The sequence below is a fragment of the Neolamprologus multifasciatus genome, chromosome 4 (assembly GCF_963576455.1).
Source record: "Neolamprologus multifasciatus chromosome 4, fNeoMul1.2, whole genome shotgun sequence".
Classification (NCBI taxonomy): domain Eukaryota; kingdom Metazoa; phylum Chordata; class Actinopteri; order Cichliformes; family Cichlidae; genus Neolamprologus; species Neolamprologus multifasciatus.
In genome coordinates this window covers 9,570,279-9,591,697 of record NC_140442.1, presented here as the reverse complement: position 1 = coordinate 9,591,697, position 21,419 = coordinate 9,570,279, and the positions used below count along the sequence as shown (strand labels likewise).

Below are 21,419 nucleotides of genomic sequence, written 5' to 3'. Positions count from 1 at the left end.
TTTTGTTTTTAGATAAACAAATCGTTTCCTGCCCAGTCAAATGCAAAACAAGTCCAACTGCCTGATAGTGAAAGTGCCATTGATTTATTTTAATAAAAATTATGCTTTTTAACTTTAACAAATTTTTCATCTCAAGCACAGTAGTAACAGTAACAAGAATGATATCACTGTATTTCCTCAAATGCTAAAATTTTAGGTGCAGTTGTATTTTTGAAAGATCCAGTAGTAGGTTTGCATTGTTGCATATTATTAAATACTATTATTTCATATGAATATCATTGGTTTTTAAATACTTTAGATATTTCATATTAAAATTGAAAACTGTATATGCTGAAGTCAAAAATGTACTTGTTGGTGCCTACACTCACTAGCCACTTGATTAGGTACACCTTAGAAATAGCTAGAAGGACCCTTTTCCCTTCAGAACTACCTTATTTTTACATTCTTTGTGCCATAGATATAATTATATGTAATCATGTAATGTCATTTATTTCCCACACCACGACCATGACCACTAGCCTGGGTGGATGCATACTTTCATATCCTTCAAATTCTGACCCTGCCACCTGTCACATCAGAAATTGAGACTCTTCACACCAGGCAACATTTTTTCCAATTTTGGTAAACTCTAGCCTCTGTTTCCTCTTCGTAACTGCCAGAAGAGGCACTCCATGTGCTCTTCTGCTGCTGTTGCCCATATGCCTCAAGATTTGACATGTTGTGTGTTTAAACATGCTTTTCTGCATACCTTGGTTGTAACAAGTGGTTATATAAATTACCGATGTGTTCTAGCAGCTCAAAGCAGTCTGGCCATTCTCCTCTGATGCCAACAAGGCATTTTTACCCAGAGAACTGCCTCTCACTGGGTATTTCCTGTTTTTTTGGATTATTCTTTGTAAACCCTAGAGATTTACAGGAAAGTCCGAGGAAATCAGCATTTTCAAGTACTCGCGTCAACAACGTCACAATCATGCAGCATTCAAATCCACTGAAATCACCTACCTCCTCCATTATGATGTTCAGTTTGAACTTAAGCATGTCGTCTTGACTGTGTTTACATGCCTGAATGACTTGAGGTGCTGCTGTTGTTTGGGCCGATTAGATATTCCAATTAACAAGTAGCAGAACAGGCATACCCAATGATTTGGCCAAAGAATGTGTATTGCAATATTTAGTTTAATTAGCTGGACACTGATAGAACAGAAGCAGAATAAGTGCCAGTAGTAAAAGAATGTAATAAAATGTATCTCAGAGGATATATAGACTGTTATACAGAGCATAATTCATTGTTGTGCTTCCTTGTTTTGAAAAACCAGTCAACCTGAATATACAGTAACCTGTGAACCTGAAAATGCAGTCAAGTCATAAGTATTACAACAAAAAGAGGTCAATATTTTCAATAAACCTATTGCCAGTTTTGATTATATCTAAAGTCTGTTGCACGCAGTATGCATTTCTACTGAAACATATAAGAAAGGGAAACACTCAAAATCTGGCATCCTTTATGTCAATAAATTCAATGCTGGTCTGATATGTTGCCATTTGGCTTTGAAATGAGAAACAGACTACCTAATACATACTTACAATCCATTGTAAATGATTAATGTGTGATGAACAAAGACAGATTCGTCCACTGGGAATCAAAGCTTATACAAGGATGACATGAAAGCATTGGTGCCCTCTAGGTAAATTCAACTGGGAAGGTTATGACATCCCATCAAGCCCACACTATTTGCTGCACTTGAGTCTTCATGTTGTCGCTGAAATAAACAGAACAAAGAGAAAACATAAAGACTTCATATAAAAACCACTGACTGAGGCATTTCTGATGTACCCTAAGAATTTCTTTGCACGTAAGGCTTCAGAATTGAAGCAGAAACATTAGCATTTGGCAGCGTTCACTTTACCTCCTCAAAAGAAGAATGAGACCTTTGGCTTCATCCTGCTCTTCTTTATTCTGCCAGCTGCTGTTCCTGATATCTTTAAACCTTTATTTTTCAATTTAGCGTGGTGCGCAGTGGCAGCACAGGCTCAAAGGCTACAGCGTCTATATGGGGTCACATATCAGGCGCTCCTCGGGGTTGTGAAGATATTAGGGAGCATGATACAGTGTGTCTGTCATTCTCAGAGCTGCAGCTGCAGTGCTCTGACTTCCTGGGCCAGGCTGTCCATCTCCACATTTCACAGCTCCAACGTGACTGCTGCAATGAGACAAGGAATTGCAGCGTCTGTGCCAAGTCCTAACACAACCACTTGCTCCCTCTCAGAGAAGAGCATCTGCATCCTGGCTGCCACTTCCCGACTTGCTCGGGTCATCCCCCAGACTACGTCATTACAGAGGACATCAGGCTGCACTCTCCATAAATTAAATCTGGGACTGCATTTACACGGGGAGAGACAATCTGGGTTTAACCCTTGATGCACAGATGATGTTTTGCCGTAGCTTTTCTAAGCAGGAAAATGTTACGCTTTCAGCTCTTTCTGCAGTTATTTCTTGTGAATGCCATCCTGTATCATATTGTGTGGATACGTGTCCATATGGTTTGGATTGTGTTGTGAAGGTTTTTATATTCAATAATCTATCAGTCATATGTATTGATTTACTATCACAGGAGCCAAGGCCTGACCTCTTCACTGAAGTATGGGGTACTTCAATAGATTTCTTAGCTCCTCCTTCTGCTGCCTTCTTCTTATTAAAACTCTGAAATTCACAGACCTACCAATCCCAGTGGGGTATTTTTCACTACTCTAAGGGAGCTCCTTAATAGTTTTCATTTGGATTAGTGTGCCTGACTATTGACACGGGCCACGCCTGTAATCCCATGAATTTCAGAGGACATAGAGACCGAAAACACAACAGGCGATGGTGGATATTATTTGTTGTTACCAGGGGGAGAGTATTATACCTACCCAATAGCCTCACCCATAGCCGTATTCCCCGGATGCAAAATTCTAAAAGTATATTCACCAAGTATTATTAAATAGTCATGCTAATAACTTCCTTTGATTATTAAACTCCCACGCCTGCTGTTTGGAGCAGTGGACCTTTATGTGAGGAAGAAAATGGTCTCCCTTCAAGCAGTACCAAATTAAACATACCCCTAACCAGACTGTGAAATTGAGCAATTCAAAATCATTTCCAGCGCGTTGGTGCAGCCCGTACTCAGAGTAAAAAAGTTTTCTCATAGATAGGACTGCCCAAGCTCTAAAGCCCAGGTGACGTAACTGACACTTTCCCCCCCCCGACTGTCTTCATTAAGTCGAACCGATTCAGTTTTTACTTCAGTTCAGTTTCCACTTCAGCCGCAGGAGTTGCCGTAAAACCCTCCAGGCATCCGTGTTGAACCGGCCACCATTTATAGCCTCGCGGTGACAGGCAATCTTATTATGAGATTTAAACTTTACGTCGGCTAGATTGGAGGATCAACACGCGCTCCTGTCGCAGTTATTCTCCGCAGTTTCCCAACTGATAACACACCTACTCTGCCTACCTACACGGCTCCTTTTATTGTGGTTAAACGCTGGTGTCAGCTCTCGGTGTAATAGAGAGAGAAAAAAGAGAGAGGGAAAAAAAAAAAAGCCAAGCCAGGCTCCGGGTCTCTTCAGCATACATAAAGGCGAGCAATGAGAGGAGCTCAGCCTTGAATTAAATCACTCTCCGCTTAATGGATCTTTGAGACTCACCCTTGGCGCAGGCAGCTGCTGCTTTGCGCGTCTTTAAACCGAAACAGAAATCTGGATTTTTCTTTTATTATTTTCATTTTTGTACTATCTGCCAGAAACATCTCCCGTCTCTTTGAATATGTCTTGTGTTCGCGGTGAGATACAGTAAGCAGACAGCTTTGTATCGGGAAGAGGCTCTTGCTCTGCGATCGTTGAGCAGGTAAGCTGTTACACTGTCACACTGTTGCCCGATTTTGCACTTTAATTTCGCAGACTTTACAGAGCTCGCATTGCACTTGACACTTGTGTTTTCTATTAAGGAGCAGTGGTTTTAGTATTTGAGTTTTGTTCAGCTGTTGTGCACATGCCATGCAGATAACATAACTCCTATTACTAAGTGAATACAGAGCTTTCAAAATGCACCGTTTAACTTGGAAAACAGCACGCTACCGTCGGTGCATTTTGCATTTGCTTCTTTAAGATCTTAGCACATTGACGGGCACTGAAACGGGACATGGGGGCACTTTTTGGTCTGGGCTGCGATTCGTGTTACGAATTACGGCAGCTGCATTAAGTTCCTTGTTTTCCTTCCTCTTCTTCTTCTCTTCTTTTGTAAGTTATTTCCTTCATTAACTAAAAAAACGCAACCCACGCGCGCATTTGCTCTGCAAGCATTCAGTCTGCTACAGCTCCAGTCAAAGTGAAGTGGATACTTTGCAACTGTAAACCACCAGTAATACTGTCCGCTGGAGATGTCGCTTCAGCACCACGGACAGTTCCTCCACGACTCTACATAACCACTTTATCTTACGCAAAGATACTGCTGTTACTTGACTTTACACCCTGCTGTAGAATGGGCTAGCTGTTGCTTTGTCAAATGAACACATTAAGCAAACACATGTAGTGCGCATAGAAAACACACGCACACATACACACACACACACACATACACACGCATGTGCTCTCGACTGCACCTCTTCTGCTTCCTGCATCTCCAGGCCAACACACCCTATACAAAAGTGACAAAATGACATCTAGTCTCAGTAATGTACACGTACAATTCACAAGCCACTATTAAGGGAGGTCATGACATGGTTAAGGCAACTTAAAAGCCCAATCTTAAATGATTAGTGCATTGCATGACCTGAACATACAGTACTATGTTGTTATTACACAGTCTGGTCCTTAGTGTAGCCCTGTTCAGTCTCACACAGATTAGCTGAGGATTTTGCTGCGTCTCTGCCATCTGTCTGGGAAATGCAATCTATATGCTGCATTCTAGACGTCTTTATTTATTTGAATTGCCCGAGGCTTCATAGGGATTGATTTCTCTCTTTTTTAATTCAGCAAAGACCTAATTTTCAAATAAATTCAGCCAGCTCTGAAGCGTTTTGCACAAATAAGCATCTGTAGTCTGTGGAATAGTGGTTTGAAAATGCAGAACCAATGCCAGGTTTAATATAAACTACGCCTGCGGTCACACAACGACCAAAGAAATTAGAAGCTATAGATATGATTCTGTGGTTTTCCACTGTGCACGTAGGTGTAGGAATGCTGTATCATTCCTCTGCTGGTTAAATAAGGTGCTACAGTCCAAGTTGTATTTAGAGCCTGGGAAGCATTTAAGATATTAGGCTTAAACAATCTGTCCAGTTCCACCAAAACTGCGGGCAATGTATTGATTGTCAATGTTTGCTCTCATTCCAATAATTTCATTAAGATGATCAGACCCAGCTTAGCCCTTACCATCAGTGTGAACAAGTGTCTTACTTCTTGAAGATTTTTTTATGGCAGGAGTTAGGAGTGTTTCAAAACATCTTAGTTTTGCTGCTGTTGCTAAAGCTATCTCTCGCATTAGCCTTCATATCTCTCTTTTCCTGTCCCCGTCTCCCTTATCTTGATTATGCAGCTGTATGATTGAGTCAGCTATTTTGTATGCAAGTTGCCTTAGCTTGGTTCTTTTTGGAGGAGAGAGAAAGAGAGAGATCGTGCTGAGGATACTGAGAGAGAATTACAGCTTCTCATGGCGATGAGGAGTAGAAAAGACGAGGCTGCCCTGTTCGATAAATTGCCGTTTGAGAGAAAGACAGATATCCTAGGGGGACAGTGGTTTTGGAAATGTGACCAACCTTTCTAAGTGGAAATGGCAGTGCGCATTAGTTTTCCACAGCTCTGTACTGTAGACAGCATGAACTAGGCATCCAAAAGTCTTTGTTACCAAGTTATCCTGATACAAAACAATTTCATTCTTCTGAGAAAGACTGTGAAACCAGCTAGCACTGTACCCTGAATGCACACATAGGGATAGGTGACAAATTTATGGAAAACTCTGAACCCTTGACCTCTGCAGTAAAAGGATCCTGTGCCTTTATTATAACGTCGGGGGCATGCTGCTGGCATGGTAAGATGAAACATTTCTTTCATAGCTCTATTCACAAAGTTCAAGGGGTTACTGAGAGGTTTAATGAGTATAAATAATGAATCATGTATTATTGTCGACACATTCACGAATTTAGTTCCCATCTATACACCCACGGAAGATTTTGGACGGACACGCTCTCATTAACATTATTAAAAGACCAAATGAGGGGATGCTTTTTGAAAGAATGGTGTTTGCTTCCACTAGTAGAGTTGTAGTGAGTCAGAAAGTCAGTGCCACGGTGCACGGGAGCCCTTTTTGCTTTACATGGTGACGCAACACCTTACTAAAACAGTGTATTCTTTCCTATAATTTGTCCCCTTCTGTAAATACAGGAGTAGTAGCGTTATAGACAATTGTACAAAAAGAAGAGTTTTTAAAAAGTCATGTTTTACTGCTATGATCTCCGAAAATTCTTAGCAATTTGAAACTTTTACAGTATATCATTGGCAGTTATGGCTTCTTGCGTGTTCTGATACTTTTTATGGCAATTTAGGGGCTAAAAGGACATAAAATGTTCTTTTTCCCCTTCCTTTATTGCTGATCCTACTATTAAACTATTGTCCTATTGTCCCTATTGTCCTATTAACTATTGTCCTATTGTCCCTATTGTCCTATTAAACTGGCAATGTGTCTGTCCCCTGTCTATATGTCTCAGCTTTAAAGCCAAATAGTGCAATTTCCAAAGAGAAAGATAGAGAAAAACTGCAAAACGTTTCATGTGCTGTGCATTTTTTTTTTCTTTTCACACTGACGTCATGTTCTGAAAAAGTTACCCAGGCTTTGCCAACTGCATGTTCAGGCAGCGATGCTCTGGTAGTATGGTTAACAATGTGTAAAGTGTAATCAAAGGGGCCAGGCAGGGTTTGTAGACAAAGCTGTGAAACATATGGTTCAACAGCATGGTACATTTCAGTTCCACCGCTCTCCACAACCGTTAGGTTCAAACTGAAACTTCCTGTGCTGTGAATATTGTTTGCCATTTTTACAAGAGCTGTTGCACCACCTCAATCTGCAGTATCCCATGTGACACTCAGGTGGGCTTATTTTCCTCTGTGGTGAAGAATGGCAGGATCATGAAATTAGTCACAGAGGGAAGACAAATGAAAGGAAGACAAAAACTGTGTTCAAAGTAATGAACAGGTAAAACCCCACATGCACAGTACAGTCATGCTGGAGGAAAAAAAAAACAAATTCTGCTTTTTTACATCTGATACTGTTATATTACAGAATTATTTTTCAGTGTTATTAGCCATTTATATGATAGATAGATAGATAGATAGATAGATAGATAGATAGGAAAGGTTGGCAATTGGTTGAGGATATTTCAATATCTAACAAAGGCTGTAACAAGCAGATAAGGTTGAAAATACAGAAAAAAAACCCTGAACAAACAAACAAAAAAGCTGCTGTACCTTTAAATGCAGCTGCCCTTGGGTACCTTTTATTTAGCCAATGCAAAAAAAGGGTGCACCTTTGTGGAGACAGTATCTTCTAGAAGTCATGCAAAACCATTATCAAACTTCACCTTGAATCAGCACCTCATGAGTCATTAACTACACATTCACAGAGCCGTGGCCCAGTCTCATCTCCGGAAAGAATGTATTTGAGTTTACTCAGGGGACGCTACTGAAAGTGGCAGCAATGGCCCTTTGGATTCCAGGCATGTTTCAAGGGAAAAAGAATATGGCAGATTTAACCATTATCTCTCCTATCTCTTCAACCTTTTATTTTCTTATATGCTGATTACAGTTTAGCAGGAAATGAGATGACTGCTATTTATGGGGATTTTTACATATTCCCTGAAAAACTGATCAGCCCACGGCGCTACGGATATGTAAATGAAGAGACAGCTGCATACAAGCAAGTAGGAATCAGTTACTGTACCACTGATAGATTGTGGGGATCAACCCAAAGATGTAGGGATTCACTTGAGGGTGTGAATGAGTTATAATTAATTTAGGCGTGCACTAAAATTAATCCATCAGAGAATGCCAGAAACATTTCTGTGTAGTTTCCTCAACCACCTGCTGGCTGCCTTATGATAGACAAAACCTTTAGTAAAAAAGGATCCTGAAATTGCAGAGTGAGGCAAATTGAACATTGCTGTTCACTTTCTGCCTTCTATGCAAAAGAATTAGATCCTAGGATGTGAAACAACACATATCTGCAGGCAACTGCACTGCTTGAATATCCTGCACATGAGAGCCCATTAAAAGCGGCATGTCTGTTTCATTTCTAAATGCAGGATTTCGTATTTCAGAGGACTGATCACTGTCAATTAATGCTTTTTGTAACACCTTGTGACCTTTTACGTTGTAGATAAAGGGCAGGGAGACAGGTTGAGAAATGTTCTACTAAAGTAGAATTTGTAGACACATTGTACACAGACATAGAGGTATCTATATATATATGAATGGCTGCTGTATCTCAGTGAGGTATGCTACATATTTCCTCTGTGCATTGTGTGCAACACAGCACAAACAAAAAGATTATACATGGCATAAAAATAACTTTATTAATGAAACAGAGTATGTTTTTCTTACTTTTAAACAAAAGGCACATGACAGCAAAACAATATATACTTTATAGATTTGCTTAGCTATATTTATTTTAAAAAAGAGTGGTAAAGGTAGCTTTGTTTCTCCATTTCTTGATAATTCAATTTGTCCTAATGTCAGGAAAGACTGAAAACAAAATATGATCTTGTTACTTTTCAAAAAGGCTTTTGTTTTTGTAATATAGTCTGGCAAAGAGTTGATAAATAAATAGGTGAATGTGACAGTTAGACAGTTTAGTGCATATCAAAAACAAGACAGGGATAATATATTGCAGCTTAATGATGGAAAGGATGAATCATAGCGCTGTTATTTGTACAAACCAGCTGTAGATGCACTTGTTTAAACATGTGCTGCTCTTACCTGCTCAGTCAAAGCAAGCTAATATACCAAAGTTCATCAGACTGGGTGTAAATGTACCACTAGGTGTGAATTAACAATGGTGACATGATGGCATATTTTTCCTTTATGGAATGTAGCTGAACACCTTCAGTTGAAATGCTGTTGCAAAGTACAAGATGAATTAGAGTTTAAAAACATCTTAAGAATCATTAAAATGACCAATACTCCAATCACTGGCCATTATTTTAATGACAGACCAAAAAACGTCCTTGTACGCTACTCCATTACACAGAAAGGGGCATATATGTACAAACAACACAAACATAATCTCTGTCACTGGGAAGTCAGGACACCAGTCACATTAATTGCTTCCTTGGGGAAATATAAAAAGGAAGGAGCTGCTCTGTAAAATCTAACACTTTCTAAGATCACCGAATAAGAAAATATATTTAAGGTTGTGCGCAGTCAGTCAATTGAAGCCATTTATACTGCAGACTTGATTTCCTGTGATCTGCTTCAAGCCATACAACTTCTGTTTAGATAATTAAGTTCGATTTCTGTGCAGTTGCAAATAGTGCTCAAAGACGCCTCTGATTAGATCAGTGATTGGTAATGCAGCATGATTAGGCAGTTTGCAGTTTCCTATCAATTATGAAATTTAAACCAAGACGCCTTTAAAGACGACAGATGCTCAGTGAATAAAGCCACTCCCACATGCTAACATGAAAGCAAATGCTGTTTATCAAAAAGTGAGGAAATTCTTAAAAGTTTAATGGGTGCCAAAAGTCACATCATGATAATCAAAACATGGCCCTCCTCTCGATGAATGTTAAGCAACTCTGGTCTGAGCTTGTAAACAGCTTAAGTAGTACACTAATGATGCACTTGAGGTAATTAACCTGTTCAATGGCTTCTACGAGCATGAAACGCTAAATGTGTTGTCTCTTTTTTATTTACTTTTTTATTGTGGACAGCATTTAAATGTGCGGGCCTGGCTTATAAGTATTTTTTTTTTTATTTCAACACTTTTTATTCAAACATTTAAGTTACCAGTTTATTCCAGCATATACCGGTATATGTTTATATTTTTCCTTTTGTAAATTCTTTTGATGATTGAATTACCACATTTTTTCCAACCCAAGTAATGCAGTTAATTCCTAAGAACATTTCTATGTAAATACATAACATTAAGGACCTCCTCATGCAGAATATGATAGCAAGGAAATTAAGGTGGAAACAGTTATTTATAAGTGCTTCATTTTATCATAATAAAATAAAAACAAAACTCTTCTAAAACAAGCCTTTTAGTTGTAGGCAGGTCAAAGAGGAAACAGTGCCTCCTTTACAGTTTCTGCAAACTATTTCAAACCTTCAGAAAAGTAATGTAAAACGAGAGCGGAGTTAAAAATAACACACGCAATTATGCTCCAACTGTCCTTCACATTTCAAAAACAAACTGTGAAGGACCTGCGCTGCTGAGAATCAACTCATAATGTTGTATAATGTCTCCACTTTTTAACTGAAAGCGCCAGTGGTCGAATTGTTTTCCCTCTGTACCCCCAATTGGCCCTGGCCAGCTGAACAAACATTTCTGTAAGTGAACAATTATCTGAAGTGAAGCCTAGAAGACAAGGAGCAATCAGGTGATCAGCCCAGGACTCATCTACACTTTGATGTTGTGTGAAGGTCATTCCTTATTCCTTCTCCAGCACTACAGCCCAAACACACTGGCTGTAGTAGAAATGTCTGATGGATGATTTGAGCAAGTCAATTGCTTCCCATTGAGCCAACCCAGTAAAAGCCATGCTGGGGACATATTGCAATTCTTGTGAGTGCTTGATGAGTGATGGGCAACCCCCACAAACATCCAGCTGGCCCGGATAACAAGGTTATCTTGGTCAAGATCAAACAGTGTTATAGGAATTCAAGGACTGTGACTGAACTTCTGACCTGCGAAAGTTATTTCTAGTTATTTGGATAACTATTCTTACCACTTCCCTTAAAAGGTCACCTGAAGGCGAAATGTTAATATAAACAAAACAGAAAGCACATCATTTGAGTCACCTATAGTCACAACCGGCATTCCTTTAAGGTTTACTGCAAACTAACAAGCACAATTCTCTGTCGTTTAAGAGCGTAGGGCAGATGGACCTCGGACTGATATTATATACACTTTAGAGAAAAAACTTATCTTTTCCTTGTCAGCCTCTCTCTACAAGACAAATCTAAAAGACATTTGTTTTCTTCTTTCATTTTAGAACAAATAAGCTTTTATTGCACTTGCAGTAATAGAAGTACTGAGTTAACTTAAGTAATATTATGGTCACTTCAGCGTAGTTTCCTCTGCTCAGCCAAGCAAGCAGTGAAACAGGCACTTGTACACACTGATGGAAGAAACAGAGCAACCCCATGTAAGAGCAAAGATGAATAATAATTATGATTAGATAAATAAAATTAGGGAATCAGATAATTAAATGAAGATCCCCTCAAATGGAGATTTAAGTGGAGGGGGTCTAACTCTAACAGTGCAGTCGCTTTAAGGAATTGAATTTGCTTAATCGAAGTGAATCATCAGAAAACCAACTATGAAATATGCATATATATATAAAAACATTAATGTTCTTTATGTTTTCTTAAAGTTGCGATTTTCAACACCACTGCATTTACGTAACAATTGTGGTCACTTTATTTTGCATGGACAATTTACAGTGAATTTAAATACACCCGTATGTAGCTCTACCTTATTGAGCTACTAGAGGCCATAAAAGCGTCATTAAACATTAATGTATCAGTAGTTCTCATATAGCTGGGTGCTGCTAATTTACTTAAGTAAAGGATCTGAACATTCACCTCTCCAGTGTTTTCCTGCAGATATACTATGAGAGATACACTGTGGCTTCCAAATTTAATTCTCATTCATAATGAAGAATAATTTCACAAAGTGATTGCAAGTGACAATTTCCACTTCCTGCCATAACAGGCTCTTGACTCACTGTGCGGCTGTTGTAACAGAAGGCTTTTTTATCTCAAAACAATCCCAGCATCTGTTTTTCTATTGAAATTCTGTATTCTTGCCTTTTCAAAGGTGGTAGAAAAAGAAAACTTAAACTTCTTTCTTTTTATTTTCAGGACATTTAACAGACACTTAAAAAAGTATTATCTAAAAATGAAAACATTGTTTAAGAGAAACTGAGGTATTCACAAACCATCAGTCCCTAACTTTAGTTCCAAGGGACCTAAAGGGTTAGTTTTCAGTATCACAAAGGATCTACAAAGATTAACTGCACCAAATGATAAGATGGCTGCTTTAAAGACCAGCTGGGAAGAGCAGGTTTTAAATAATAGGGCCACTGACTCATCAATAATTTCATCAACCATATGTCTAGCTTTTGCAATCTGTGAGTGACCTTGTTGGCTGTAATGTAGAGATCAAAGGTCAGTTCATGAGAAAAATAATTAAGCAAAATGTCTTTGATAGCTACTGATATGCAAAGTGTGCAATATCCCAGATTTTCTCAGATACAGCTACACCTACATCTGTACTTAAACACCTTTAAGCACTTTTGTCTTGTGCATACCATTCATGCTGCAGGCTTGGAAATAGTTTTGCTCACCTGAGCATGCCCTGTCATGATTCAAGAGTGTGATATGTTCCAAACAAGCTGTGCAATGTCACGGATCGCTTGGCTCCCTATTAGATCATACAGTAATTCTTGACAGGCTTGAATAGAGTTAGTTCATTTTTAAACTGTAATCCTGTATAAATCTACAGATTGTCACAGAGAAAGTGAAGATAGGACACCGTTACCATAGAAACTGATTCCAAACTTGGAGCAAACATACTAGCATCTACTTATAAAAATGTGCCAGTATTCACACCATTAGCAGGCCGCAGTGTACCATAACACTCATACTGGAGAGCATCGCCGCATACTTGACTTACTGTTCATTGACACTATCATAAGGCTTTAATGTGATGCAAATTATTCAAAGAGCCTGATTTCTACACAGTCATCTCAGTGAAGTCTTGAATAGGCCTTGGTGTAAGTGCTCTAAACAATGACTTCCATAAGGGACCTGAAAACGTCTAACATTTTAAATTAATTAAAGCTCATACAGCTTTGTAAAGAATCCCATTTAATCACTTATGTTTTTATCTTTATGGCTAATCAAACAATCCAGTTGCTCTGCTTTACAGAGTAGGTTGATTGCAAAGCAACAAATAAAGGCAGAACAGTGGGCTAACTGAACCAAGCCACATCAACGGACCAAAAAAAAAAAAGAAAAAGAATCTCTATATTCAGTGTGCCCAGAGCAATGAAGTCAGTGTTGTACTGTGCCAAGATTTTAGAGTGCTGTTACCAAATACTACAGATCATGATTCAGATAGGATGCAAGATCTTTCTTGGCAGCTTCCCTTCTGCTTACAGCAGCAAATCAGAAACATATCAATATTTACCTGGATAACTGCCATGCTCAGAACTCAATTCTCTGAACAACAGCCAGATGAACAACATCTTGTGAATATAAGTTATTTCTCTCAACAGCTAATGAAATCACAGACAAATACCTTGGTAGCATGAACATTTTTGCAAACATACTTTTTTAATGATTATTATCTAGGTCGACAGCTGGCAAGAAAAGTGGTCCATCCCCAGCTGCAGAGCATCAATCTGACGCTCCACCTGTTGTCTTCTCGCTCACGCCCTCCATTGCTCATTAAACAGTGCTGCCTTTCAGGCCGAATCAGCTCAGACTGGTGATCACCCACTGTGAGACTAGAACACAGAGAGAGAAAGGATCTGGGTGCCAGATTGTCAGACCTGTGAGGTGTTATTCCTCAAATAAATATGGAGATTATGTGTAAAGCCTGTGTGCCAATTATGCTTTCCCACTTCTTTAGCAAGATCATTTGGAATCTGTGTAAAGCTATGCACAATGATTAAAATGCACAGTTAGGGTCTATAGAGCATGACTGCAGGACATGCTGTTAAAATGAGCCTTTAGTCAACAGCAGTTGACATTAATAGACTCTGTTTCTGTACAGCTTCTGTTGGCGTCTCAACAAGCCAATTCACTGGGGCAGTGAGTGTTTTGTATGACTGTCCTTTGTAGTAGGCTTGCATAATGTGAGCAGGGCTTCACCATTGAGGTGCTTCTCCATATGCAAATTTTAAAAAGATCCAGATTGAGCCCAAGCTCTGGGTTTAGGTCAGTCTGTCGACGTGGATCACGTGAAGGAGCTGGGCAGTCAACTTAACTGACCCTGCAAAATCTTTTCCTGTGTGGTAGGACACTGAACAATCAAGGGATTTTACCATATATTTGGGCATTGCTTATTCAAAAGTGTGTCATGTTTTTCTACCATTGCAGCCCTGAGACATGGTTAGTGGCGTGCCTAGGGTTAGCTTTCCAAAAAATGTATAACTGACATATTTACCAAAGTCACAAAAATTGTATTTAAGTTTAAGTTCTGTTCTCCATGTTCATATGTGGACTCAAAAACCCAATTAAATATGAATGAAGAACTGTTATCATATATGTGATTTTTAAAAATTAAATAGCACTAACAATTTCAACTAACTGGACTTTCCATCAATATCTTTTGATTGTTCTCATTTTAAAAAGAGACTTTATTGATTGTTTACACTAGCCTACTACAATCTTTTAACTTGTGCTAAGTTGGCTGGAGATAAAAATAGACCTAGGCTACGTCCACACGTACTCGGGTATTTTTGAAAATGCAGATTTTTCTATGCGTTTGCACCTTTCGTCCACACGTAAACGGCGTTTCCGTCACTGAAAACGGAGATTTTTAAAAACTCCTGCCAGGGTGGATATTTTTGAAAACCCAGTTTTTGCGTTTAGGTGTGGACGAGAAAAACAGAGAAAACGCAGCGTCAAAGGTGTGCGCATTTTTTGACGTCACACTGTGCGCCAGGTTATTGTTTCAGTGAAATGAATTTCTACAATGGCGGAGTTATACAAAATACCATTACTGTTAATTTTACTCTCTGCAGTGTTTAAATGCTTACATATACACACACAGTTACTGTCCCTCCAGACATAGGACTCAGTTCTGCTTCTATGCGCCATCTTTGTTTACTCTTTCCCACCCAGGCTGACTTCTGATTGGCCAACATTTCTACACGGATAGGAATATAGCGCCACCTGCTGCTTTGGCATGTTCCTAGCAGCGTTTTCCTTCCTTTTTGGCTTTTACGTGTGGATGGGATTTTTAAAAAAAACGAAAACGGAAAATCTCCGTTTTCAAAAATACCCGTGTATGTGTGGACGTAGCCCTAGATTCTGTTCTGAAAAATACAGCTAATGCAGATGTGCTTTAACACTGCATTCTTCCCTGTGGCCAGCAGGGGGAGACTGTAGTTGTAAAAAGAAGTATAAATACTACGAGCAGGACTTCAACATGACTGATATGCCACCCATGACATACCAGTGGTGACTTCAAGATTGCTGTCTATTTCTTACAGTCTATAGTTAAGTGACACTTTAAATAAGAAATCCACTTAACAGCCCAGAGCTTAGACAACATGAGTAGTGGATTCAGATCCACAGTCTTTGCACACATCTGCCAAATGCATTTATAGCTGGTAAAATTCAGCAAGGCTGATCAAAAAACTCAAGCACGCACTGTTGAATACAAATTATTATCATCAGCCATCTTTTGCTCAGTAATTTGCATCAGATAAATAATAACAGTGGCGTTTGCTGGGTAGCAATTTCAGTAAAGTGATTTCTGCCTTTCCCTAAGATGTTTTCTATTTAGGAAGGTTTTCAGCTGACAGACTGAACAAAAAGACCATTTGTGTGTTATACAAGCACAGCAGAGAGTGTCGAGACAGTTAAAAGCTTCAACACAACATTTCTACAATTTTGTTTTCAATTTAAATTTAACTTCACTGCTGCATTGATATGGCAATAACATAGAATGAGCATAAAAATAAAAATGGTGGTTTAAATAATTCAAGCTTTTTTGTTGTATTAGACCGAGAGAAAACAGGTATGCTGGGGGGAAAAGCACTGAAGAAGAAACACAGCAAATGGCCCGGTTGCCCAAGACTCCCAAAAATACATCAAATTTGACAACTTTATTAAAACTTGTTAATACTACACATATTAATACTTAGATAAGATATGTTCTTCCACACTTAGGGATTTTATTTTGGTAATACTTGCTGGGTAAAACTATGACCTCCTTTGCTCTTCTTTAAAACTCCTATTTGATTTTGTCAGTGTGCTTAGGATTGTTATATTACTATTCCTCTACTGCAGAGCTTGTAGGGCCTCATCTTGTCATTCAGTAGTTTGGTATATCCACAAGCCTTCATGCCATCTACAGTATAAATATAATCTCCTCAGCATCTTTTGTTCCTTTGCAGTTCATAATCATCACACTCCCTCCTCTGTCTGCTTCACTGTCCTGGCTAGGTTCATGCCAGCAACTCCAGACTCTATTTAAGCAGAACAAATTTATCCTGATCTTATCTGAACAAGGAGTATACCCAATATTCAACTGGCTTCTTTTATTGGATTATTTTTTTTGGATTTTGTCCACAAAGGCAAACTTTATACAATGTCAGTTCACCGATTGTCCATTCATTGAGCAAGAGGAGCATTGTCCATTGCTTTAATTTAGGAGGCAGTCATTGTGTCTGGTATTAGAGGTATGACTCATTCCATACCTCTTGATTACTGGTGAAACTTGCAGATCTTTCAATTCCTTCTCCACTTCTTTTTCCACGTGTAGCCTTAATATAGAAAGACACAGCCTATAAGCCCAAAAGTGAAAAACCTACCTTATATGGACAAAACTTTCTAAAGAGAGTGTAAATATTAGATAGAAACATAGAAAAAAAAGTGCTTGTCTGAATCTGTGTATGAATGGGTGAATGAGACATGTTGTGTAAAGCGCTTTACGAAATTCGAGCATGGTACTGCAATAGGATGCCGCTGAAATTTCTTCCCTTCCAAAAGGAATTGGAAGCAATATGATTAAGATTTGGCAATATTTAGGAACCACACCAACTCAGTTCAGTACAATCCAGTTCCATTTATATAACATCACAGCAACAGTCCCTTCCAGGCACTTTATATTGTGAGGTAAAGACTCTAAAAAATAATTAAACTCACCGTGTAAAGAGTGGGGGTCACTGAGCGCTGGTTGCACTGTGTATGAAAGGCAGCAATGTTCTACTGACTCAACAACGAGTTCCAAACCTCCTCTGGCATTAACAGCACAGAAACTGTGTGCTGGAGGCTTCATGGCAGAGCATGCCCTGTAGTTGTAATGGGTAGTAATGTGTAGTGGCCCAGTACTTTTTGTCACTATAGTATACATAGTGTTCACAAGTCATTTCATAATTGTACATTACATTTGGTTCAGTGATCACAGGTTTTCTAATCTGCATGTTAGTGGTTGGGGTTAAGAGTGAGGGGTGAGGGAGTGTGCTGGAGGGCAGTTTTCATTTGAAAATGTTTTTATTACCAAGAGGAAATATTGTGCATGTCAACTTTACAAAGGTAATGCAGTTCTGAATTATGTGAAATTTAAGCGATATTGTACCAGGGCGTGCACTTCTGTTGTATAATGATTCCCAGATAGCCAATTGAGCTTTAGCTGAATTTTAAAACATGACAATATATGGTAAATGGACTGGTTCTTATATAGCGCTTTTCTACTCATCTGAGCACTCAAAGCGCTTTACACAACTTGTGCATTCACCCATTCACACCCATTCGCACAAGCACATCTCTCTAAGTGCTTTATAGCTAACATTCACACACATTCATACTCCGATGGATGCATCGGAGAGCAATTTGGGGTTAGTATCTTGCCCAAGGATATTTGGCATGCAGACTAGGCGAAGCCAGGAATCGAACCACCAACCTTCCGATCAGTAGATGACCTGCTCTACCACCTGAGCTACAGTCACCCCCAATATAGTCCAAAAGTAAACAATTCAATTATATCAAATATATATCTCCCTGCTCCATGAAGTCACCATTCTTCAATATCCCCGGAGTGCTGGATGAACTTCAAAAATCAGTCTGAGAACGAAATCTTTCTAGAGTATTCTGTGTGTTTTATTCGAGGACAAGGCTTCCCTTGAGGGTCAGAGTGCCTATTAGCCCTGGGGGTGTGCCTGAACAGACTTAAATCCTATCTGCTGTGGGCACAGTCCCTCTGTCAACTCATCAGTGTTGTACCTCGAGTGTCTCCTCCAGGGAAGTTTTCAAAGAGGTACATCTGTTATGTCACAGTAATGTCAGTGATAACATGATGATCAGCTTGTAAGTGTTTCTTTTCTTTTTTTTATCTTTGCAAATTATCAAAAGGATTTTGTCAGTTCATTTAGATCTACTACATCAAACACGCCAACTATAATAACCAGTGCAACTGCAACAATGATCAGAGGTCTTAATTTAAATCAATAACAAAATTAACTTTTCAAAATTGTTCACGCATATTTGTAATAACACCATTCATTCTGTGATAAATATACTCCTGGAAGTGTGTGTGAGACAACCCCCAAATTAGCATGTAATGCAAAAATTAGGTTTATTATAATTACATTAATCAGAGCATAAAAGAGGCTGAAATTTTAATTAATTTTAGCCTCGTTTGATAGTCTGTTAAGATATGAGCCTGATTAAAAAAAAGTAATCCATTTTGACCAGCGTATAAACTCACATCAGAGGAAGCAGATATGTCCATGAGGAAAAAGTGCACACTGTAGTGAGCTCTGTACCTTCTTATTAAGGTTCAGGCTGACGAACTATATCTTTTTCGGTCTAATCTGATTTACACAGCTAAATGCTTATGTCTACAGTAGTGTCACTGTACTTTTAATTAAAAATGCCACATCTTTTATTTTCTATAATTCTTGCTGTTGAAGGATTTTCTGTATTCCCTGTTCGCCATGACCTGATTACAAAGATACACGCTGCATCTGATTATGACTGGAGACACTGAGCATAGCAACCTAGAGAACAGGTGAAGCAATCACTTCACACTGGCTTGTAATTATCAGAAAAATGTAAATAATCACTTTAATTTACACAGTTATTGCCTAATTAAGATTCTAATACCTTCTTAAGATATTACATAAGCAACAGTGCAATAATGAGAGCTATATACAATGTGTGCACCCCATAGCGAATAGGGCTACGTTGCAGAACAAAGTTCAAAGCATACTTATCTCTTTCCACATTAATTACCACTCTGCATGTGAAATTAGCTTGAGGGAGTCGTGATGCATAGATCTTTTATGTGGACAATGTTCAAAGCAGGGACACTGCAGATTCTATACAAAGATCATAGCATGTACTCATAGTTTAAAAATTAAATAAAATTTGCCTGCATGTACGTCAAAGCTTTTCCAGTTTTTGTGGCTGAATGCATCGGTGACTGGAGGCCAAGAAACAGGAGCTGGGTTCTGCAGGCGATCTTGGCTGACGTCCCTGCAGCTCGGACTGCAGCCAGCATTTCAACTCAGGCAGGACCACAAAAGGATGAAGGAACCCCTCATAAAAGAGCCCCATTTTGAACTTTCTGTTTTATTGATCGAGTGTGTTTTCTAAGTTTCCTGTGAAAATGAACTCCCTGACACTAAGTGACTTTGACCTTTCGTCCCATCTTTCATTAGAAGCTTTTATTTGTTTGTTTTGGTGTTTCTTTTCTTTTCCTAAGGTGCACAAAAGTTGTATCAGAAGTCTATTATAAATTATAACGGATGACAGAGAGTCTAAAAACACAGCAAGTTTAGTTATCTATTGTTTTTATTATCTCTATGAGATATATCAGATACATATACATACATATCTCAGAAGAATTTTTAGTTCTCTTTTGTTGCTTTCCATTTTTCTTTTTTTTCTTTCTTTTTTTTTTTTGCCTGTCCCGTTTGGTTCTTTTGCCATCAGAATTAATTGCCATCATCTAAAGGCAAAGAAAGATGCCCAACGAATTTACTTTACCAAATTGACCATCCCAGCCTTGCCATAATGGTCTATTTGATTCGCCTTTTGTTGTTTATTTTATTTATTTTTTATTTTCACTTGCTAGATACGGGACACACTTGAATGAGGTAAAGAAAAGGGAGAAAGGAAGAGGGGGAAAAAACAGCGGAGAAGAGGGACGGGGATAAAGGGCAAAAAAACCAAAAGGCTTTCTATTTTTCTATATAAAGCCTGCTGTCTGGTTCTGCTGTAACCTGAACTGCCCTGTCATGATTCATTTGCATTTATATGCATCACAAACCATGCAAGCACTAACCACACGGGGCTTCCTGGTGACCCAGTGGTGTAAGACGCATACCATTTAACCAAAATGTCCTCAGTCAGAATCTAGCTGAAGGGTCTTTGTCAAATGTCATATTGGTTCTTTCCCTTTCACTGGTATGTGTCATGGTCTACAGTGAACTGTCAAATAAAGGGAAAACAACACAGAATAATACATCATGCTAATTAAACAAGAGATTTAATCTAACATAGAAAAATTATGATGGTGATTTAGATCTTTTTTATTATTATTCTAATTTGAGTCTCCAGTGTGTCTACTGTATCCAGTAATTACTCTTGACTGCTTGACTGCTTATATTAAAATAGACAGCCAGCAATGGATGACATACAGTATTCAGGATGCAGAAAAAAACTGTAAAATATGTTCATAAGATAGATTTAACACCTGGATTTTTGCTTTTTCTGCTTTAAAATGAAAGGAGGGATTGCACTATCTGACTGTAAATATATGCTTTGTTTTTGTGAATAAGTACACATTGTAGTCTGTCGTAATGCTTATTTTTTCATGAGACTTGGAATTTATGCTCATAGTAAAATACAGTATATGCAGCATATTTTATGCTTGGCTCGCACTGTCAGCTCGGTGTTTTGAGTGAATGTCACTGATGCTTGTGTGTGACCCACATTCAAAACAAGACATTGTAGTTTCAGGATTATTCGCTGCCTCAAAGGAAACATTAAAGACTTTGCGAGTACTCATTCACAAATATCGTAAAGTCTGCACATTTTCTTTCATCTTCTTTTGCTACTTTAGTGGCCCGGGCTTTTGATGACCGCCAGCCGTGTTGGTTTTAGCAATAGACAAGGATGAGAAAACGGGCTCTTGTGCAATTACATAACAAGTCCTCTCGCAAAACTGGAGAGATGCCAATGGCAGCTTTGAGGGACCAGTTAGACATGAGTTCTCTTCTCTTTTTAATGTGCTCTGGATACAAAGCCATGTGTTATCACACTTCCCCTGCTAGCCTACATACACCCTCCTCCGTTTTTTGGCCTCTGGATTTGGTCTTTATATCCTGCAGTATCTGAGATTTTTCAAAACAACAACATTAGTTTAAATGGGCAAGTGGGAGGATTGCTCACCTTTGTATGCTGTTTTTATTGACTCAGACAGTTGA

The 21,419-nt window shown here is 38.7% G+C and overlaps 1 protein-coding gene across 4 annotated transcripts in view; it reads left to right on the top strand.

Moving 5' to 3' along the window:
• The first annotated feature begins 3,182 nt into the window (after nucleotides 1–3,182).
• elfn1a (extracellular leucine-rich repeat and fibronectin type III domain containing 1a) overlaps nucleotides 3,183–21,419 on the top strand; it is a 74,383-nt gene continuing 56,146 nt past the window's right edge. The window contains exon 1 of one of the 4 annotated variants that reach the window (XR_014873675.1): nucleotides 3,183–21,419. This exon is cut by the window's right edge and continues 19,399 nt beyond it. The gene's annotated coding sequence lies outside the window, so the exon portion shown is untranslated. The other 3 variants (XM_085156598.1, XM_085156597.1, XM_085156596.1) reach the window with 3 other exon arrangements.